General features: G+C 48.2%; 1 protein-coding gene across 1 annotated transcript in view; it reads left to right on the plus strand.

The window, feature by feature from the left end:
* Positions 1–17157: 17157 nt before the first annotated feature.
* Sh3tc1 (SH3 domain and tetratricopeptide repeats 1) overlaps positions 17158–23590 on the plus strand; it is a 42220-nt gene continuing 35787 nt past the window's right edge. The window contains exon 1 of the mRNA XM_021654912.2: positions 17158–17264. The gene's annotated coding sequence lies outside the window, so the exon portion shown is untranslated. The remainder of the gene's footprint in view (positions 17265–23590) is intronic.

Genomic DNA, 23590 nt, shown 5'->3' on the forward strand with positions numbered 1-23590 from the left:
AATGTGGGCAGTGCCAGAGTCAGGTGGAAGGCTGCAGTGACCCAAGTGGGCAGAGGCAGCGCCTCACCACGAGCTAAGCTGAAGAGCCTGCAGCCGCACAGAAGGAACACCTTTCTGGAGCTTCAGTGTGGCTGAGAAGCAGCTGCAGGCACATAGCCATTTGTGTCTGAAGCCAGGCCCAGACTGAGAAGACCTCTGAACCAGAATAGTATGCTTGAAAAATGTGCTTAGCTAATGAAGAAAGAAGGGAAACTGAGTACTTAATTTGAAAATAAATAAAGTGAAGTATCCAAAGGAATGATAGCTAAATATTAAAAAGAAAATATTTCCTGTGTTAAAAAATAAACTGAAGAGCACAATGGCAAGCGGGGTGTGGTGGTACACACCTGTAATCCCAGCACTCAAGGAGGCAGAGGCAGGTGGATCCCTGTGAGTTCAAGGCCATCCTGGTCTATAACTCGAGTCCAGGACAGCCAGGGCTACACAGAGAAACCCTGTCTCAAAAACACATGCATGCAATGACATTTGGGCCTCATATAATTTTATTTTTATTATCAACATAGAAATAATTATGTGTTGAGTACTGGTTGCAATTTTATATATCCCCTTTGAGAAAGATCAAAATAAAACAGACCTAGAATAAGGAGAGGACTGAAAAATTGAACGCTAAATTACGAACAATAGAACACAAGTTAGAGGATCCTTTGAATCAGAATAATCCTCCGGGGGACCCAATCTGGAGCCTACAGCACCACCTCATGTTGAGACTGCAAAATGGCAGTCCAGACCCATTAGAAAAATCACAGTAATTTTTTTTCAGTTACAGTAATAGAAGTAGTTCCAGGAGAGAGGAAAAAATTCCGCAAGGACTTGTGGAATTTGGATGTCAGTCCATGGAAGCACCAGACTTAAAGAGATTTAAAGAAGCAATGACATCTATGGCATGCATTCACCTTATGTAAGCAAATACTTAATAACTGGGCCATGCAAAGTCATATAATTCCAAAAGATTGGAGAAATTTAATGTCCGCCATCTTAAAAACCTGGCCCTCCAAATGAGACAGACATCTGAAGAAGGAGAAAACAGGGAACAGGACAGGAGCCTATCACAGAGGGTCTCTGAAAGACTCCACCCAGCAGGGTATCAAAGCAGATGCTGAGATGCATAGCTAAACTTTGGGCACAGTGCAGGGAATCTTATGAAAGAAGGGGGAGACAGAAAGACCTGGAAGAAACAGGAACACCACAAGGGGAGCAACAGAACCAAAACATCTGGGCACAGGGGTCTTTTCTGAGACTGATACTCCAAACAAGGACCATGCATTGAGATAACTTAGAACCCCTGCATAGAAGTAGCCCAAAGCAGCTCAGTATCCAAGAGGGTTCCCCAATAATAGGACGAGGGACCATCTCTGACACGAACTCATGGGCTGGCTCTTGGATCATCTCTACCTGAGGGGGGAGCGGCCTTACCAGTCCACAGAGGAAGACAAAGAAGCCAGTCCTGATGCGACCTGATAGACTATGGTCAGATGGAAGGGGAGGAGGATCTTCCCTAATCATTGGACTGGGGGAGGGCATAGGAGAAAAATTGGGAGGGAGGGTGGGATTGGGAAGGGCTGGGGGAGAGGGCTACAGCTGGGATACAAAGTGAATAAACTGTAACTAATTTAAAAAAATGAAGAAATAAAAAAAAAAAACCTGGCCCTCAACTACATGGCTAACACGGTGGAAAGATGAGGCTTGAGTTATGGAGCAACAAAATTGGACTAGAAGTATTAATACTGTCAATCATGAGCTGCTAGGTGAAGGTCAGTATTCTGAATTAAGAATACATAATATTCCTGATGATACCACCTTAGAACAATGTCATACAATAGCCTCAAATGCTTGGAACAAAGGTAAACAACATAAAAAACTATCTGCATCATTTATAAAGATACAGATGAATCTTTCACTGACTTTTGGCAATGATTAACTTCAGCTGTAAACAGAGCACTATCAGATTCAGATGCTAAAAAAAACTTCACTGAATCTTTAGCTTTTGAGAATGCTAATGCTGAATGTGAAAAGGCTACTAGACCTTGAAGGGCCAGATCCACACCTATTTGTGAATAGATTAAAACTATTGTGGATATTGGATCTAATGCTCACAATTCAGTTGTGGTTGGACAGACAATTACAAAAGATAGAGGAACTCAAGATGTCCAGTCCTGTGGCTCTAAAAGATGAGTTCCTTTCCTAAAGGAATGTAGACGAACATTTCCTTTTTTCTCTAATGATAACCTAAGGAGGAAGTTTCCTGGGGTATGTAGAAGATGTGGGAGGAACAGACATGGGACTTACAGATGTAGATTATCCAAAGATAGTCGAGGCAATTTTTTACTGTCAGAAAACTGACTAAGGGGCTTTGCTTGGGCCCTGGCAAAAAATACATGAGCCATTAGTTTCCTGTCAGCCAAGGAGAAGCTGTTCTAGAGAGTTACTTAAAAAAAAAGAAAAAATTAAAACCTGATAGGACAAACAGCACTGCTCAAACTTAACTAAACCACTTAACAGAAATAGAGCAGAGCCTAAGGATAAAACGAGATATTAAAGATAACAAAAAAAAAAAACCTCAAATATTTTGGTAAACTGCTGTAAATGAGAAGAGACCAAAGTTGAAATTAGAGCTAGGCGGAACGGAGATTGAAGGGCCTAGTTGATACAGGGGCAGATGTAACAATAAGATTTGGTTAAGCCCTACACTTTTCTGTCACACAGAGGCTAGACAGCAAATGAAACAGTTAGCTTTCCAAGGGCTTTACCATTATCCCAATTTTCTTAGGGTCCCCCAAAAGATGCCTTCACCCCCAAACAGCAGGAAGAGATTTTAAGAACACAACGCCCTCACTTTCAAGAGGTGGGGTGGGTAGTTTTTGGTCATTCGAAGGGTTATGGATGCTTGTTGTCATTTAGAGGGTTGGTTACAACTTGTTATTGGTTATGGTCAGGGCCAAAACAAAGTAAAGGAGGTTAGCTTTCTTTCTCTCTTTCTGTTTCAACCCTCTATCCTTCTATCTCTCTTATCTAGTGTTAGGGGGTAAAAAGGAGGAATAGGTGATGGAAAAACAAAGAGGAGGGATATAAGAAGATAAAAAAAGAAGGGTAGATGATGGTATCTACTTTTAGACTAGAAAGCAACAAGTGTCAAATACCTTACATTGGTGTAGTTTATTCTGTATTGATAGAAATTTGAAGTTATGCTGGACGTTTCAACCATTGTTCAAGGTATTGTACATATATGACTCATTTAAAAATGTAATATATCTAGTCTTATGAAAGCTATGATTGATACCATTTAGGATAATTAAAAAATACAGTGTAGTAGTTATTTACCTACAATAACCAACCTTATAGTCATGTTAGGTACTAGTTTAGTTAATTGCAGAAATAAGCTTTATCTAGCCTCCTGCATATTGTTTTCAAAGTTAACAGATACTAATTAGCTAGAAACAAGCAACATTTGTCTATTTAGATATACTTTAGACAGACAGACGGTCTTCAAACACTTCAGAGAACTACAGAATGTGGCACTTAAGATATTTTAATAATAAAAGGCCTCTCATGACAGCGAGACACATAAGCTTCTGACAGCAACCCCTTCTACTTCAAATAAGATAACGGGTACAAAACAAAAAAACAAAAAACCCTACTCCTGGGGTTTGCTTCAAAAGTGGCAAAGCTAGCTACTGGGAAAAATGAACAAAACAAACAAACAAACAAAAAGCTGCGCTTGCCTCAATTGCTGACAGAATGCTGTCTAACCGGGGCAAGCAGGACACTGGGAAGTTGATCGTCCAAATTTGCTAAGACAAGGTAGGCAAGTCCTTCATATTCCTGCTTCACAGAAAAGTCTGTCAGATATTCTGGGACTGCAGGCCGAAGACGTGAGCCCCAACAAAACAGAGGAACGGAACATTGGATGACTGTCCAGACAGCAGTCTCTGTCATTTCGAGTTTTGGAAGCTGTTTGCTCTGCACTTCCTGTTTACTCAAGTAATAGTTATCCTTCTCAGGCCTCTGATAGGTTGAGGTTATAGTTATAGATAGTTACAGTCTCACAAGCTTAAGTTGTTTAGGATTTAAGAAAATGTTGTAATGTCTGAAAGTATACTTTTAGGTTGGTGATGGATCTGAAAGTTAGAGGACATAAAAGCTCAAATAGTAATAGAAAATTATTTAGGTACGGGACTTTAGACTCACCAAGATAGGATAGGTAATAGAGTACTTTCTCCAAAGTGGACAAATACAAATGGACTGGACATTGTGAATGTAATTCTTACCTGAGAGTTCTCATAATTGTTATTATTGTATATAGCTTATTGATGTTAGAGAAAAAGCCATTTATTGGACTAAAAGGGGGAGATATTGGGGTAACCTCTTTGTGCACTGTATGAAGGTTGTCTCTGTATATTCAGTTGTGACAGTTGTACCGGCAGAGAGCTGAGTACTGGCTGGATTTTTTTTTTTCAAGACATGGTTTCTCTGTGTAGCCTTGGCTGTTCTGTACTCACTTTGTATACCAGTCTGGCCTCGAACACACAGACATCTGCCTGACTCTGAGTGCTGGGTTTACAGGTGTGCACCACCATGCCTGGCTTACAGACTGGATTTTGGTATTGTTATTCTTATGGCTCGTCACTGGCATCATATTTTGTAAACACTCACCTTGCTCACTTGCTGATAGACAGTTACTAGGCAGGAAAGGGAAGGTGGGACTTCTGGGCTAAGAGAGAGCCTCTGGAAGAAGAATCAGGTGTGGAAAGATTTTCTGGTGTGACACCAGTGGACGGACATGAACATCGGCTAAGAGGCCAATGGTAGGTCATGTAAGATAACTGGGGTAAGTTTGGAGTAGCTAAGAGTCTGCCCAGCTAAGACCCAAGCTTTTATAAATATTACTGAGTCTCCATGCCTCTATCTAACTGACGGAAAGTCCAAAGAAGTTCCATCATAGTAAATAAATATCTGTTTTCTGATGGTCTTAGGTGACTCCTGTGAAAGGATGATTCAACTCCCAAAGTGTTGCAATCCACAGGTGGAGAACTACATCCTTAGAACCTTACCACATAGTCCTGGCCCATGAGTTCCCAGGAACCTACCTATCTCCATCTTCCATCACACCATCGCTGGAATTCCAGGCACACACCACCACACCCAGCTTTTTACATGGATTCTGGAGATCTGAACTCAGCTCCTCATTTTGTGAGGCAAGCACTTTGCTCACGACAGAACCATCTCTCCAGCCCCTAGCTTGTTTCTGTCGGGTATTCTTGTCACAGCAACAAGAGAAATGACTGATGATATACATTGAGGTTCTGATAGCTAGACTTTCAGTGTGTAAACTTTGGAGAAGCACAAGTCAGACACAACTTAGCTCACAGCAGTGGCAGCATGCAATAGCTCACTTGCTGTTGATAGAGGATCATGGGTTGGGGCACACAGGCCATCCTGTGTGGGGAGCCAACTGTGGTCCTGACCTGAGTCATGGAAACAGAACAGAGACACCAGGCTGTGGGGAAGGAGACTACAGATAGCCCAGAAAGTGTGTCTACATTGAATCCTGGAAGAACCACAGGCTATGAGCTCACCACAAGGACAGTGCCTGATCTCAGGCTCTGCAGAGCCTCTAAAGCTTTGAGCATGATGAGCCAGGCTAGCCCTATCTAGGAAATACTGCCCCTCTACAAAGCAGGCAGAGCAGAGGCCAGTGTGGGAGGAAGGGGATAGCATTTGTCTTTGGGGGAGGCATAACTCAACCCAACATAGGAAGCCTCTAATCTCAGAAACCACAAAGGACTTTGTATCAATATCCAGAGTTGCCCTGTACAGGTTTCTGGGGCAGGAGGAACAAAGTGAGAACAGAGACTAAGTCACGAGAACAAGGTCCTCAAGGTCAGAATCCTCTGAACTCTCACAGACACATGCCCCAATTCCTGGCGGTGTACCTACTCAAAGACAACGAGGACACACAGCTTGGTAATATCTTAGAAGACAGCATTCCCTGGCGGAGAGATCAGTGCTTGTCCTAGGAACTGGGAAGCACCTGTCAGAATTGAGCCTGGATTTGGTGTCACTGGGCAACTCCAAGCCTCTGTTCACTTGCCACTCATCACAGGCTGACAGCCAGTGATTTTCCTGGATGACCCAAGAGTGGCTCCTCTTTCATGGAGAGAATGGGTCTCAGAGCATGTGTGTTATGGCTCGTGGGGAAGCTGACCATAAGTCCTTCCTGCACACCTCACTCTAGGCATCTCCTGTCATACCATAATGTCCTGGAGAGGAGTCCACCTGCTCCAGAGTTTCACCCTGGCTATGAACAGTCTCCCTTAGTGACATCACCGGGCCATCTCCACCAGGATTTCTTTCAGAGATTATTTTAGAGATTCTAGCCAGGGCCACTGGGAGCAGGCATCACATGGCTTCATGATAATGCCAAATGTCCTACCAGGAAAAAGTCAAAGTAAGTGTTCTGATTTCCGAATATGAAAACAAAGACAAAACAACGCGAGTTGAGCTGCCTGTCTCCTGGGGTCTCCATGTTCTAACGACCCATCCACACCCACTGTGGCTCCTGCAAGGCTCCCATTCACCTGAATGTCACTCTTCTGCCTTCTGATCTACCTGACCCAATTGCACTGCCATACCCAAGGAACCATGCCTAGCTCTGCATAGTGGCTACATTTCTATATTTACCTGAGTTGCGGTCTCAGCAGGTCCCAATAGGCTCCTGGTTCTCCCTGTGTTGTGACCCTCTCTCATCCTTGTCATTGGGTTCTTAGTACTGACCCCGCTCTTCACTCTGCTGCCATACTTGGGCAAACACACTGAACCCATCCATCCATTACTCACCCATCCAATTATTCATCTACACAGCTATCTAACCATTCACCCATCTATCCATCTACCCTCTCACCCATCATCCATCCATCTATCCATCCATCCATCCATCCATCCACCCATCCATCCAGAATTCCATCCACCCTCCCACCATTCATCTTTATGTATCCATCCACTTACCCATCTGCCCTTATGCCACTCATCCATCACCCACCCTCCCACCACTCACTTATCCATCCATCCATCCATCTACCATTTGCCTACCCTCCCACATACCCATCTATCTATTCATCCACTCATCCACCATGACACCCACCCAACCATCCATCCTCATCTATCAGATGGGTTCTCTGGAGAGCCCAAATTAACATATCTTTGGCTTCCAGGTACCACAGCTTAGATCCATCTGAGCATGGCCTGTTCTCCGTTCCTCACACCTCATCCTAGCACCAGCTGTCACTTTTGTCCCTCTGACATCTGAGAATTCATTTTGGCACAAGTCCAGGCCCTGGCTCCAACTCCTCTCTCTGAGCCTACCCCTTGCTTAGGCCTGGCCACAGTTGAGTGGCCACAGTTACCTCCTCTTGGTCTCTTTGGCTTAACCATACATATCACCCCCTGAGGCCACCCTGCTGAAGGCCCCCACCTGCCTCTTCCTTGCCCTGCAGGTGGCTCCTACTTAGTGCTCAGGAGTAAGCCCAGCTGTTACCTCCTCCTGGAAGCTCCACTATGAGTAGCAGACTTGGGTGCTCTCACAGGGCTCCCACATAGCCTGGAATCCCCCTTTCACAGGTGGTAATCTTTTTCATGTGGGCATCCTCTGGCCAGGCTGAAGCTGAGTTAGGGAAGGAGCCAGGTGAAGGATGGAGCCAGAGAACCAAGGCAGGGGACTGCCGCATTTAGTTTTCAGCTCCAGGAGCAAAATGCTAAAGCCCCAACTTGTTCTAAAGAGTTCTTGGTGTGTCCTCCCAGGAGAAGATTCCTGTGGAAATATCGTAAGAGCAGCAGGGACTGGAGAGATGGTTCAGAGGTTGAGCTCAATCTGCTCTTCCAAAGGACCTGGGTTCAATTCCCAGCACCCACATGGCAGCTCACAACTCTCTATAACTCCAGTTCCAAGCATTAGTGTGACACCTTCACACTAATGCACTTAAATGCACATAAAGCTAAATTATGTTTGAAAGAGAGCAGCAGTAAGAACATGCAGATTAAGGAATAGTGTGAAAAAAAGAGTGTGTGTTTCTCTTAACCTTGCTCAGGGACTGTGATCAAGCTCCAAGCCCATGCTTGGAGTGTCATGGGTGGAGGTACAGCCACGCACAGCCCTGTCCCCATCTCTGCATGCCCAGGAAGAGAGGTACACTCTCAGTCACCAGCTTTTGTGTTAGTGGGATTAAGACCATTGCTGTGGGACTCACACTTCCACCCAAGAAGTGTGGAAAATGCTTCTGTGGGTTGGGAATGGAAAGCCAGCCTGGCTTCCACCCAGCCATGATCAGTGCAGTGTATGTTTCACAAGGGTCCTTCTAGACATTCTTCCTTCCTGACCTTTTTGTCTCTGGACCAGAAATTTGAAGTTTACTATAGACCCCAAAGTTTTATTCATGTGTACATAAACACACACACACACACACATTATTTTTAAAGTGTGTGTGTGTGTGTGTGTGTGTGTGTGGTGTGTATTCATATGGTGCATGTGAGAGTAGGTGCCCAAGGAGGCAAGAGGCACTGGATGCCCTCTGGAGCTGGAGTTACAAGTGTTGAGAGTTGACCAGCGTGGGTGCTGGGAACTCAGATCCTCTTCCAAGTTAGTATGTGTTCTTACCCTCTGCACCGCCATCTCTCCAGCCCCTCTGTGCAGTTTTAACAGTATGCACACAGTACAGAAAAACAGTATCTTAATATCTATATATACTTTAAAATATACTTTAAGACTGAAGTTACACTTAATTTGACAGGGAAAATCTTCCATTTTCAGGGCTACTTGCTGAAGCTTTTCTGTTTGGCAAGTTTATTTACTATACTGCCCCCTGATGGGAGAGCGCCCCCCTGCAGCATGCTGTCTCTGTATGGGTCTCCCACCTGGCCCATTTAGCCTCCGAGCCAGCATTTCCACTGCCAAACAGCACCTAGGTCCCTGCCCTCCAGCCATAGAGCAACAGAATGGAAGGGACAGTTTCCTGCTGGGTTACTTCTCGATTCCGAAGTCTTGGAGCCTAGGTGTTCCTAACCTGGAATCACTGTGTGATCAGGCTCAGGATGGGAGGGAACTTCCTTAGTCTCTTCTAGTCTGGCTGGTTACCTAGTTAACTGATTCCCAGTTCCCCTGTTTTTGTGGTGCCCTACCCAACACACAGTCCATGGACTCCACAGTGAGCCAAACCCATGACTAGCTCAGTTTGTTCTGGATGGTACAGGATGTGCCCAGGCCATGAGAGAGCAAGCCACCATATTGACTAGCACCCAAGGTCCCCTAGACACACAGGATTCTATCCAGGATGGTGTGACGCCCAAGCCGGGCAGCTGGCAGGCCAGCTAGTCAAGGAAAAATAACTCTTACCTTCAAGGTGATTTCAATAGTGCTCCTGTGGTCAGGATATTTTAGGAGGAGATGCATGCCTGTGACAGCGATGGCCATGGTTGTCCCTTCATGGGAAGTTAGCCTGAGAAGAAAGTCACACTCAGGGTATCTTGGAAGAGTGAGTCCAGGGCCCCTGGATCAAGCCAGTCCTGAGACTGTACTTCTAGGACCAGAGCCAATAGAAATCTTTTTTTTTTTTAGCCATGTGGACTTGAGCTTTGCTTGTTGCTAATACCCCCAACCCCCCGCCCCCGAGTTCCCAGATGATGGGAGTTTTACACCACTGAAATGTATAAATGCCTGTATAATGTATAAGGAGCTTAAGCATCCTTAGCATGGCCTCCCTCCAAAGGCTTGAGGTTTGGATTGCTTCTGCCTAAGTGTGGAACATCCCAAGATTCCCACCTCTTGCCTGTCCCCTCCACTGTCAGAGACATACCCAGGGAAGTCCTGAACCTCTGGATAACCTGACCCCTCTCTAGAGATAGAAGATGAAAGGTCCTGTTCCAGGAGGTATTCAGATGGAGTGAGCAAAAGGCAGTAAGTGCCAGGTCACATTCCTGGCACCTCACTACCAAGAAAGAAAAAGAAGACACATCCACAATAAGATAGACCCCAGACTCCAGTTTGGCACCCCCACGGATAATTTTAAAATATCCACAGAGCCCCCACAACCTCCCCTTCATTGTTAATATACTTCATGCAGGTACACACAAGTCAAGGCAGGAGCAGGAAGAAGGGTCCTCAGACTAGGCCCCCTTTTGCTTGCTCCAGACCAGGACAACCATTTTTCCTTCCATCTACCCCATCTCTGGGAGGCCTCAGCTATTACAAGGACCACATCAGGCTCAGGCCCCTGGGCAGGACACCTCTGGTGGGACAAGGATGGGAGTTTGGGGGCCTTTGGCCATGGGTTTAATGCCAATGAAACTGAGTGAGATAAGACTGCCACAGGGTCTAAGGGCCTTCAGCTTGCCCTGCTTGGGCATGGCCATCAGCATGGACTCATCAGAACCAAAATGTTCTTTGAGCTATTGTAGGCATTGGGGTCTCAGGTGCTTAGGAGCAGGTAGCAGAGGCTACAAGGCCTTCGTGGACCACCATGTTTCCGAACTTAAAAGGCTTAGGGATAAGCAGCTCCAATAGTCAGCAGGTAGCCCTCAGGTTCCCAGAAAGTCACCAAGGCAACTACCAACATGACCCACAGTCAGAGGTATCATCTGCAGCAAAGTATCAAAAACTCAGGTGGTTAGCTGTGTGGCCGATGAAGGTGCTTGCCCAGATGGCCACAGCCTGTTTTCTCCTGTGCAACACATGTACTGAGCCAGAAAGAAGTGCTCAGGGTCCTGAACTCAGGGTCCTTGTCACCATCCCTCCTAGTGATCTGCTCAGAGAATCTGTGTTCTTGTCTCTGTAGCTGGACTCTGGTTCAAATGATGTGCAGTAATGCTTCCACCAGAGGACAGAGGGGAGAGAGAGACAGTGGCAGAACAGGCAGGCTCAGATGGCACCTGAAGAGCCACAGGGGAAAGGCTGGGGCTGAGTGGGGAGAAGCCCAGGATTTCCCTTCCTGTGCTCTGATCACACAGGACATCAGGACACGGCCGAGGAGCCTTTCCGTCAGCGGCAGGATGGATCTTGTGTTAATTACTTTTCTGTTGCTGGGATAAAACATCATCGCCAAAAGAAGTTTATGAAAGGAACTGTTTGGTCTGGCTTATGGATCCAGAAGGATACAAGTCTATCATGGCAAAGAAACACCACAGCAGCTGGAGCAGGAGGCTGAACACTCATACTCATACCTCCAACCTCAAACACAAAGCAGAGAGAATGAATTGGACTGGATGTGAGGCTGTGCTGTGGGCTTTCAAAGCTTGCCATCTCCCCCCCCCCACCTCCCGGTGTCACACCTTCTTCTGAACCACCCTCCAATAATGGCAGACCACACATTCAAACATTCAAGCCTACGGGGGATACTGCTCATTCAAACCACCACAGGTCTGGATGGATGGGAGAGCGGTATTAATTACAGTGATGGAAGGGGTGTCCGAGGGCATTCTGGGGGATCTCTTGGTGAGAAAGATGAAGAGAAGCAAGGTGGGGAGGATGATGTGAGACTCATGCTGCTGGAGTCTTTTGTTTTCCTTTTCCCCATTTGTTTGTTCGCTTTTTCTGTTTACATATGTGAGTATGCACACAAGGTCAGCTGATGTGGAGAAGTCCTACCTCCACCACGTGAGCTCCAGGACCTGAACTCGGTTGCCATGCTTAGCAGCACCGGCCTTTACTTACTGAGCCATTTCACAGGCCCCTCCTGCAGCTGGATTCTTGCTCTCTCCTTCTAAACTCAACCCTGAGGGAAATGGAAAGAGGGGTGAGGATGCTGTGTCTCTGGCTGATAGACCAGTCTCACTGTTCCCAGAGGAAACTAAGGGCTTCCTTGAGAGCAGAGATTGGGCAGACACTAGAGGGCGCTGCAATTTCAGTCTTTATCTATAAAGGCCAAAGGCCCATCTTTTTTTTTTTTTTCTTGCTTAAGTATTTTTTATATTAATACTTTTTTATTTTTAAATAATTTTATACATTCACTTGTATCCCAGCTGTAGCCCACTCCCTCTTTCCCTCCCAATCCTCCCCTCCCTCCCTCATCTCCTCCCTGCCCCCTTCCGAGTCCACTGATAGGGGAGGTCCTCCTCTCCTTCTGTCTGGCCCTAGTTTATCAGGTATCTTCAGGATAGTTGCAATGTCCTTATCTGTGGCCTAGCAAGGCTGTTCCTCCCTCAGGGGGGAGGGGAAGCTCATGAGTTCATGTCAGAAACAATTCCTGTCCCCCTTACTAGGGAACCCACTTGGATACTGAGCTAGCGAGGGCTATGTCTGAGCAGGGGTTAGCCTATCTGTTTTCTGTGCAACCTACCCTTAGTGAGGGACGGATATCCCATCTGGACTCACCCTTCTCGTCTTTAAAATGTAGCGTGTTCCCCTGTACCTGACAGTCCAGTTATGAGACATGCAAAAGCAGGAGCTGAGGAAATGGCCTCTAAGGTTTGAATGGCAGGCCACAACCTCCAGTCTCTGAGCCACGATGAAGGAGAAGGAGGTAGAAGCTACTATCAGACCAAAACAGCCTAGTCCACCATGCTCCGAAGTTATACAGTAAAAACGGAATTTTCGCCGGGCGAGGTGGCACACGCCTGTGATCCCAGCACTCAGGAGGCAGAGGCAGGCAGATCGCTGTGAGTCTGAGGCCAGCCTGGTCTACAACGGGAATCCAGGACAGCCAAGGCTACACAGAGAAACCCTATAAGGAAAAGAAAAAAAGGAAATTTCTCTGCTAGATTCTGGAATGTTCTAGACAGCAGAGTGTTAGGGTTTTGAGGCAGTGGAAGAGTACCTTGGCTGATCAGAGCCAGGAAATGCTTGCTGCAAAGATCACGTCATGCAACAGACCTCACTCACGCAAGAGATTTGCTTGGGGGTGAGGAGGCTGCCTCTGGGTGGGGATAGGGAAAAAAAGAGACAGGAGTGGACATTAGATGGGGTGGAGGCTTTATAAAGGGCACGCAACTCGTGGAAAGTGGAAATGTGTTGCATTTGGTGCCTGGTGCTGAAGATGCGCAGGGGGTGAATCAGGTTCTGGAATGTGGGTAATTCCAGCACAATGCCTTGTGCCAAAGCTCTGGTCTGCCTAACCATTTTGAAGAGAATGCCTGATTCTTCCCAAGAAACTGTTCTCTACAGCTTCCTACTTGGAACATTCTGCTTCTCATCCATTAGTGACCACTGCTCCCCAGGACAGAGGTGACCACACAGACCCTCATAGGCCAAGGCCAGGAGCGGAGGCACAAGCTAGCTAACACAGTGACTCTGGACAGGCCTAAAGGAAGGGTGTCAGCATTCCACTGCAAATTATAATGAGCCCTGCCCCCTCTCCTATTTCTTGCCCCACCTAGCCTGTGGCTTGGCTTCCTGGGTCACAGCATTAGGGAGTGTTTGTATGACCTAAGAAAGTCTCCTGATCCCCCACAGCCTGTGACCCCTTCCATGGGTGGATCGACCTTGCAAGGCAGTTGCGGGTGAGATAGGTAAGAGGACAGAGTTGGGGAACTGCAGGGCCTTGACAGAAAACTCCTTAGAGGCAGGGCTGCAGCCTTCAGGTGGAGGGCTAGAATGACTGATGGGTGGTATCAGAGCAGCCTAGGACTCCTTGAAAGGCTAGAATGCAAAAAGCAGAAATTCAGCAGGCCACAGGCAAGGGACAGGGATACAGGCTTGATCCATTTCAGTCAGAGACACTCAGACTCAGAGAGGGCAGGGGCCCTGCATGAGATCACATGGTACAAACTCACAGTGTCAGGAACACACGCAAGATGAGAACTGGTGTTGGAGGAGGAGGCCTGAAGCTAGGCCTCTGGCTGAGAACTCTGTTCTTGCTTCATCAAGCACCTGTCTCCATCCTTAGATCTTTGTCAAGGCCATCCTGTTTATATGTGAGTTCTGTACGTATGTGTGAGTGTGCACAAGGGTGAGGAGGTCAGAGGAAAACTTGAAGGAGAGGAGCCAGTGATGGGTTATCTCCGCTGATGGAATAATCCAATTCAAGCCAGATTAAAAGCATGTTAAAAAGGCAGGTTTATTTGGAGCATCAAGGGAGAGGAAAGAGGAGCATGTGCTGGGGCTCGGGGAAGGGAGAGAGAGGGCAGGAAGGGGGGGAGGGGAGAGAAAGGGCGGGAAAGGGCAGAAGAACCATGATGTCTAGATTTTATATTGAAGGGCCTCTGGGAGAAGAGCCCCACCCCTAGGTAGAGTGTAGGGTAAGGCAGCCATGCCTTGCAGCAGGAAGGGGCTTTAACAGTCAGTTCTCCGCTGAAGGGGTCTGAGCCTTTTCCCGGTCCCTCTCACCTTGGCACTTGTTTGTCTTCCAGGTTTCCGCTGGAAAGAAGTGACAAACCAGGACAGAGCCATCTCTCCAGATTGGGACACTAGGCTGGGCAGCATGAATGCCCCTCAGAGAAGCAAGCTGTCTGGAGATAGGGAAGCAGAGGTGGTTAAGGGGGGAGCTTTCATCCAACCCTAAAGGACATAAGTGGCTCTTTGGACCAGTAAGAATACAGGCAGGGGTCGGGTCCACCTCAGGTGGGTGACAACATCTGAAAGGCTGTCCCCAGGAGCATGGACAAGTGGGACATTCTGACCAAAACTTTGGGGGCAAATGGTGGACAGAAAAAAGTGATCTTGGTTTGAATTTTTTTGTTGTTTGTTTGTTTGAGACACGGTATCTCTACGTGGGCTTGGCTGTCCTGGAACTCACTATGTAAACCAGGCTGGCCTTGAACTCACAGAAATCCACCTGCCCCTGCCTCAGGAGTGCTGGGATTAAAGGCATGCGCCACCACACCCAGTTCTTGTCTTTATTTAAAATGCCAGATGTCTAATATGTTCTATAAAGGCTAAGACAGCAGCTTTAGGATTTGTACGATGGATCAATGCTTTAAATGAAGTCACTGGTGGATCTTGTTTGTTTTCCATGCCCTGGTTCTTTCCTGTGAATCCTGAGGCAAGGCAAGTTAGCCTAAAGGAGGCAGGTGTGATGTGAGGCTGCCACAAGAAGCTCACAGCCAGAGTCCGGGAGCATAAGGAGCGTGTTTCATGGTGTGCCCACTGTGCTGTGCCCCTCAGCACACAGTGAGTGGCCTGGGGACAAGACAGGGAACACTACACAATGCTGTCACAATCTGGAAGGCGTGGTGGGGGGGCACCTGCTCCAGCGTCAAGGGTTCCACAGGGCAGAAGGGTGTTTTAGGCCCAGTCTCTCCCTGGGCCTGTACAATGTGGAACCTAAACTCAGAAAGGCGCCCATCATCTGCCATGGAGCTGGGAGGGAAGGTGCGGGCTTCTGATGAGGTTGAGCCCTGTGTGGGAACCAGTCAAGTCAGGGAGGCAGAGGACTGAGCCTGGAAGAACAAATGAGCCTCCTGGTCCTGCCTTCAGAGGATGAGATGTTGGAGCCATAGGAACTACTCTGCTGCAGTCCCCTCATACCCATTTGGAGCCTTCCAGGCGTCCTCAAGCAGTTCCCTTGCTCAAGGGAATCTGTGAGCCCGGAAAAAGAGGCCAGCTTTGCAGACCTTGTCCTGTTAGGAGGCACAAAGGAGGCATCCAGCAAGGTACCTGGTGATACAAGGCCTTGGTGGGGGGTGGAGGCGGGAGAGAACAGGTTGGACTAAGCTTTTCTAAGGCCCAGGGCCTGGCCACTCTGTTAATGATAGCATGCACTCCAGGGCCACCAGTTCCCATCACACAGCCTTGCTAGGGGGAGAGGAAGATCTCCAACTTAACACAGGTTCTGCCATACCTGTCTTTGCAGGTGTCAGCCAGCAGCATCCTGGTCTAGGTGGTGATAGATAGTTTTGAGAGACAACTCTAGCATTGCACTGCAGAGCTGATGTCTAGGGTTGGCAGAATCCCAGGTCCTGGAGCAGCTTTGGAACCCATGGGCATGAACACAAAGAGTGCAGCAGGGAGGAAGGTCTGGACAGAGGGATAGTGTCAGGGGCCCCTGGGAGCATGGTATTTGAGGGCAAATCTCACGTAAATCCTAAATCAAAGTGAAGAGAATTGCCACACAGATGGAACTGAGTGGGTTCATTCGTACATTCACACAGGTGAGGAAGACTGGGTGATCAGCTCCGGCCTAGCTCTGAGCCTTGCTGGCGTCCGGCGCTTCCTGCCTCCCTGCTGAGCTGGCTCTGCCGCCCCCCACCCCCCACTAGTACAAACAACAGTAAATAGAGTGTCAGAATCCGGAGGATGACTGATTAAAAACTCAGAGGTGGGGGCAGTGTGTGCTCCTATGCATGCCCACATGTGCTAGGGCACCGGGCCAAACCCATTTCCCCATGCTGGGCTTTCTTGGGATCTTCCGTTCCAAACAGGAAGAAAGGGAAGCACAGAGTGGTTGAGAAACATTCTTGGGAGTCACCCAGCCAGCCAGAAGACAGCAGCCCCACTCTGGTGGCTAGGAGGCCCAGAGGGCAGGGATGCCCCAGGTAAAGGCCACCTGCCATTGTCTAATAGCAATCTCAGGAATGCTATTTAGAGCAGGGAGTCACAGACTCACCTGATAACAAGGGTCATTTAGCAAAGAATCCAAACTCGTCACCCTCCCCAAGAGAGCACAGGGTCCCAGATCCTTGGGGACAGCCATGTTTAGGAAAAGTTTCTCTGGACACCACCCGGGAGATCTGTGCACCTTTGCTGTTGCTTTGTTGGCTCTACACAGGCATAAAATAAGTGCTCAATCAGTGCTTGCTAAACTCCCTGGTCAGTCATCTTAGCCCCGGCTTTAATCACCAGGCACGAAAGTGGCTGAGCTGTCTGCACCCTAGCACAGCCATTCCTTAGGTAGCTGTCCCCATCTCTCTGCCTCTACTCTCTGATGTGTGAGCCCCTCTCATAACCCCAGGCCCCTCTCATAACCCCTAAAGCCCAGGCAGAGCTCCTAAATGATTTCTCCGAAGCACCCAGCAAGGGAATGCTGACCAGGAGCTGACGTTCTGATGGCTGATAAGAAGGAGGAAGGTCAGAAGGAGGCTGGCCCCTTCCAAGCAGGGCGGGTCCAGCCTGCTGATGACTCAGGTTGTCTGATTGGAGCTCAGTGGCCTGGGCAGGGCCTGTTCTGCTACCTCCTGGGGACTGAGACAGTCCTCCAGCACAAGTAAAGGAGGCCCGGAGGCCCGTTACTGCTCCCCCACCCCTCCCACTTTTATTTCTCCTTGGCAGTGGCTTCTCTCCTGGTAAGGTAAGTTCTAGATATCTCTGCTGGGTGGGCCCCGAAAGAGACCTACAATCTGCTCACCTGTGGGGTTGCTCTCGGGCTGGTGAACACTTGAACAGGTCTGGTCTGGAGCAGCAGGGAGGACAGCAGCAGGTGGATGTGGTCAAGGAGAGGGACCCTGGTATTCCCCAGTCTGAAAAGTAGGTGAAACTGGGCCCTGTCAGGGCTGACAGAGATATGACCACAGAGGGTGTGGTCTCCCCGAGACACTACCAGGACACAAGGATAGTCCTGCTGAGTGAGTCTGTTGGCCTTTGGATTCTAAGGCTGGCCTGGGCTGGTGAGTGTATGGACTTTGTACAGAAGCTGAGGAAGCCAGCTCAGGCCCTAGAGAATGGAGTAGGCCTCCTTAAAATGTGTTTGTTCGTGGGTACTGTAAGCCCAGGGATGCCCCCCTCTTTCCCCACCCCCAGGCCTGGGAAGACTGGAGCCTGTGTGGCCTATGTGTATGTTGTTCTAGCAGGGTGGCCCCAGCAGAAATTGTTCATGGTGAAGGGTGTGTCTCTCCAGCAACCCAGCAGAGTGGAGTCTCAAATTCTACAAATTTGAACAAGGTGCTATTTCAGAATCCTGCCTCAATTTCCCTTGGTGCTTCAGGATAGTAGGAGAGCCCTAGGCTCTGCCCCGGGCTTCTGTAGTTAACAGCATGAGAAGGTGTGGCCCAAAGCCATGTGCAGGCTGGGCTGTAAGAGGGCTGGGGTGTGACCCTGAGTAGAATCTTCAGCAGGACCCCATTCACTGTGCCCATCTCAGTTCCTCTGTCATTTGTCCTCCATATGCATCTAGCCTTGTCCTTTGGCCGGGACTCATAGACTTCAGTATTCAGAACGTGTCAGATGAAGGCAGGACAGAGTCCCCGAACAGCCCTCTGTCTCCTGTTGTTGGTGTCTCATGTTAGGGTGGTGAAAAGTGGTGCTGGAGTATTGGTGCTTCTATTTCTGTGATAAACACCAGGACCAAAACAACTCCTGGAGGAAAGGCATTGCATCTTATAACTTGTAATCCATCATGCAGGGAAGCCCAGGCAGAAACTGTCACAGAAGCCATGGAGAAATGCTGGGTTTTTTTCTTTTCTTTTTTGAGACAAGGTCTCACTAGGTAGCTCTGGCTGTCCTAGAACTCACTCTGTAGACTGGGCTGGCCTTGAACTCACAGAGATCTGCTTGCCTCTACCTCCTGAGTGCTGGGATAAAAGGCCTGTGCTGTCACACCCATCCTGCATTTTCTTTTTTAAAATTGAATCTCACCATGTCCCCTCACGGGTCTGAAATTCAGTATGTAGACCATGCTGGCCTCAAACTCACAGAGATCTACCTGACTCTGCCTCCCGTGTTCTGGGATTAAAGATATATGCCACCATGCCTAGCCAGTTTGCTTTTTTAAATGTCCTAGGACCACCTGCCAAGACCTGGCACCACCCACATCAATAATTACTCAAGAAAATGCTCCAGAGAGTTGCCTACAGGCCAATCTCATGGAGAAATTTTCTCAACTGAGGTTCCATCTTCCCAGATGACATTAGCTTAGGTTAAACTGACAAAAAAGTGAGCATCGACTCAGGATCTAATGCAGATGTTATTACAGTTGGAGGTCTCTCCTCAGTCAAATCCCCATTCTGTCCCAGGACCACCACCACATTTTTGTAACTCACTGGACCGGGGGACATGTCCTCTTGATTTGTATATCCACTGAGGTTCACTTTTTGTGCTGTGACGGTCATTGTCTCCTGAGAATGCCACGGTGCCACACCCACCTTCCCAATGGCATTAAACGGTTTCATTCCAAAGTCCCCTGAGCTCCCCTGTGACAGACAGCCCCTCTGCTGGCCCCATGCTCTGTATCCTAGGTTGGTCTTCTCTTTTCCCGTGCAGAGGAGTGGAGCGTGCTTGAGTGCCCAGGTGGCACGGGACTGCTTCCGCCCCGATTCCTGCCCCACCTGTCTCCAGAGCGTGCCTCGTGGGTAGACAGGGAAAGCCCTGGTTCTTTATCTTTGCACTTGCTGTGCAGTGTGGGAGGGCACGTGACTTACTCTGACACCCAGGCTATTTCCAAGGTGCTGGTGTTGGAAACAGCTGGCTTGGCACCTGTCCCCACACCAAAGGCAGCAATCTGAAAACGAGTACCCAGGAATGGGGCTGCTGGCCAAAGGTGAATGCGATTGTGATTGCAAGTGTCGGTGACCTAGTGGCACTCTGAGCTGGGCTGCCTGCCAAGGATGTCAGTGTTGCTGATCTAACCTTGGAGGTAACAAAGAGAGTCTTGGGGTCAGTCGACATCGTGTCATGTTTTAAGGTACTAGATAGGAATGGGGAAGTCATTCCCCTTTTGTTTGCTCAGTTGTCGGTGTCTGGTGAGGTCTGTTACCTCTTGTCCCCACTGTGGGCCGCAGAACCAAGCCCTTCCCTCGGAGTGAAAGAGAACTGGGGCCAGCATTGCAGATGCTTCTTAGCAAGGTGTCTGCTTACCTTCACCTCACTCCTGCTTGTCCACCTTGAGGCTCACATCGCCCAGCACTCTGACACCCACCCAGCCTCCAAGACTGTGCTCGCGTGCCACTGAGTGGAGTCCTAAAAGCCCTTCCTCCCTGCTGAGCAGGGCGGCCGTACCCACTTGTCCACTTGTGTTTGTAGCATTGGACAATGAACTTCCAGGACTCTGCTTTTGGCCCTCCCTTTGCTGGCCATGAGTCTGTGTGGTAAGGTGTCTCTGATCCCCTCTGCACTGTCCTGGGGAGGTCACGTGTCATGCACTTAGGGAATAATTTTCAGATCTCTTGCTGTAGATGTGGGAGGGAGGGAGAGGAGGCGAGGAACATAAATTTGAGGAATGCACCGGGTAGCGGGGGCTTTTTCTCCCCCATTTACTTAGTGTCATAGTTACTTTTTGATTGCCATGAAGAGACACCATGATCAAGGTAAATCACAAATGGAAGCATTTAATTGTGGGCTTGCTTACACTGTCAGAGGGTAAGTCAATGGCAGTCATGGCAGGGAACATGGGGGCAAACCCGCAGGCATGACATCGAGTATAGCTGAGCTGACATCCTGATCCACAGGCCGGAGGCAGGGAGGGCGACACTGGGCCTGGTGTGGGCTTTTGAAACCTCAAAGCCACCCTCCTTGACACATCCTTTTCAAGGCCACACCTCCGAATCCTTCCAAAACAGTCCACCAAGAAGGGACCAAACATTGAAATATAAGCCTGTGGCCTGTCAGCTGTGGCACATACCTTTAATCCCAGCACTTAGGAGGTAGGTGGAGTTCAAGGCCAGCCTGGTCTACAGAGTGCTTTTCCAAGACTGACAAGATAACATGGGCATGTCTCAGAAATTAAAAACAAAAACCAACCAAAACCAACTAACAAACAACCTCCCCTCCCCCAATATGTATAAACCATTCTTATTCAAAACACCACACTTAGCTAGCCTGCCTTGTTTATAACAGGATGGACTTAGGGCATTATCTCACACCTTGTGTATTAATCATGGTTTTGTTTTTGTTTTTTTTTTAGAGGAATAAAACTAATAGAATGAATATAAAATGTTCAATGTTATATATATGACTATATATTATATGTATGCATAGTCATATATATATATATATATATATATATGATTTATTAGAGTGGTTTACTGTCTGTGAGCCAGCTAGTCCAACAATTTCTGTCCACATGGCTGGATGTCACAACATTTTCAGTATTAGCTGGAATCAAGCTTCCTTCTTCCATGTCCTTAGTTAGGTAGCCAGCAGAAGATGCGGCCCAGATTAAAGGTGGGTCTTCCCATCTCAAAAGATCTGGATTAGAGGTGAGTCTTCCCACTTCAGATGACTTAATTAAGAAAAAAAAAATTCTCACATGTGGCCCTAGCCACTTGGGTTTTAGCTGACAACCGAGAATAGGTATCACACCTTGGGTTACCATCCAGCGCTTCTTCATTTCCTGGCTCAAAGTGCTCTAGCCGAGTCCATTGGAACTTTCTTTCTTGTGTCTTCTTGGCGTAGTCATATCACAGTGAGACCTGCTGAGCTACCAATCCTCCTTCCTTCCTTCCTTTCTTCCTTCCTTCCTTCACTTCCTTCCTTCCTTCCTTCCTTCCTTCCTTCCTACCTTCCTTCCTTTCCTTCCTTTCCTTCCTTTTTTCCTTCCTTTTTTCCTTCCTTTCCTTCCTTCCTTCCTTCCTTCCTTCCTTCCTCCCTCCCTCCCTCTCTTCCCTTCCTTCCCTTCCTTCCTTCCTTCCTTCCTTCCTTCCTTCCTTCCTTCCTTCTTTCCTTCCCTTCCTTCCCTTCCTTTCTTCCTTCCTTCCTTCCTTCCTTCCTTCCTTCCTTCCTTCCTTCCTCCCTCCCTCCCTTTCCTTCCTTCTTTCCTTCCTTCCTTCCTTCCTCCCTCCCTTTCCTTCCTTCTTTTCTTTCTTTCTTTCTTTCTTTCTTTCTTTCTTTCTTTCTTTCTCTCTCTTTCTTTTTTTCTTTCTTTCTTTCCACCTTTCTATCTATCTATCTGTTTATCTACCTATCCATGGTTGATTATCAGTCCAGCAATTGTACCCTCTGACTTCCTGGCCCCAACAGCCACTCCATGCCCATCTGTATATTTCCCACCCTTCCAGAAAATGTATTTAGGCACATTTCATGAGCCACAGCTATCTGGGCACTTTCCACCCATCTGCAATCAAGATTTAGTCACTTGATGCCCTGGCCCTCTGCCTGCCCTGTCCCAGCCTTGGGGATAGAGCCATTTTGTCTGTCTGGCCCCTGAAGTTATCATTGCCAGACGCTCTGCCTTCTGGGGTACAACTGGGCTTAAGTGTTTTTGTTTGTTTGTTTGTTTGTTTGTTTGTTTGTTTCTAAGCTCACCCTTTCCCTTTGGAGACTCCTCACAATCCATCTTTGCCTCCAGAATTTGGCCCAGGATCTTCCTCCTTCCCCAGGAAGTCCTGCCTCTGTTGTCTTCCTTGCCTTCCCTCTGAGGCCTTCCCATTACTGTCCAAGTCAGTCATGGCATCCTGGTGTCAATTGGTACAGTGAGCTACCATGACTTTGGGGCTTCAAGCCACAGCTGGATCTTGGTTGGTAGGGTGTGGACTCTGCCATAGGTAGGACCTGTAACTCTTCAATGGCACACTTGTCCTCAAGGAGGCCTTTGAGGGGATGCTATGCAGAGGGGGTGGAATCAGAGATTCAGAGTATGTTTGGGGAGATTAAGGGTCCTGAGTACCACCTCAAAGTCTACAGTCTACTGAAGGGGCCAGGCCTAGAATTTTCTTTGTCCCTTAGCCGGCCAGGGATGGCTCTATTCCATGTCTTAGATGCATCCTGTTCTTGTATTTTATATCCACAGGGACAGTCCACAATAGTAGCTGTGCCCATGGCTTCATTCAGTGTGTACCTCTGGCTTCATTGGCCTGCATCCTGAACAGTCTGAATGTTGGGGAGGGAGCACCTGCGTCAGAAGGCTGGCTTCTGTCAGGGAGTCCTCCTTGAGAAAGGTAACACGCCTTCCATGTGGCTCCATGTAGCTTCCCTTCCTGGAGCAGGTGAGGAAATGAGAAAAGGTGGGGCAGGGTGAGAAGCAACTGGCCACTGGTCACTCGGACACCCAATGCATCTCAGTAGTATCTGTGAACTTACGTGATGAAGAGGGATAAACAAGGGAAGTGGAGCCACTGTTTTTTTGGCTTGGTGCTTAAAGCATGAGCCTAATGTGATTTGGAGAGCTCACCTCTCAAGGTAGGATCTGATTCTTGGGGTCCCAAGGAATAGGGCCTGTTGCCTCTGTCTGGACACAGACACCAAAGAGTGAGGAGATAAAGGAGCAAAGGACCCTGGTATCAGTGCTGGCCTGAGTTAAGGGTCCTGGGGAAAACACCTCTTCAAGTCTGTTTGGTATCAAACCTGATGGAGATGACAGTTTCATTGGGCTATCACAAAGCCCCGTGGCATGATCTACCTAAGTGATTAGCATCATGACAACGACAACTTGAACAAGCTACAGCCATGTCAGGGATCAGAACTGTGAGAGGTGTTTGCTTCCCAGCTCTACCTTTTGTAAAGGGAAAATTGAGGCTCAGGAAAGTGACAGGTCTTTCCAGAGGGATCTCAAGTGAGTCAGGCTGGGTTTTGGGTGGCCCTCTGGAATTCAGAGCTATGTAGCCCCACAACTTCAGGAGGATCCTGCTAAAGAGCCCTGGACCAGAAAGGTACTTGCCCCTGCTAGATGGCCCTGGAGTGCCCTGCATACATTGGGGGAGGCTCTCAGAAAATCCCTCTGGCCTTGGGCCAAGAGAGCAGCTTCTG

The sequence above is a fragment of the Meriones unguiculatus genome, chromosome 12 (genome assembly GCF_030254825.1).
Source record: "Meriones unguiculatus strain TT.TT164.6M chromosome 12, Bangor_MerUng_6.1, whole genome shotgun sequence".
Taxonomy (NCBI): Eukaryota; Metazoa; Chordata; class Mammalia; order Rodentia; family Muridae; genus Meriones; species Meriones unguiculatus.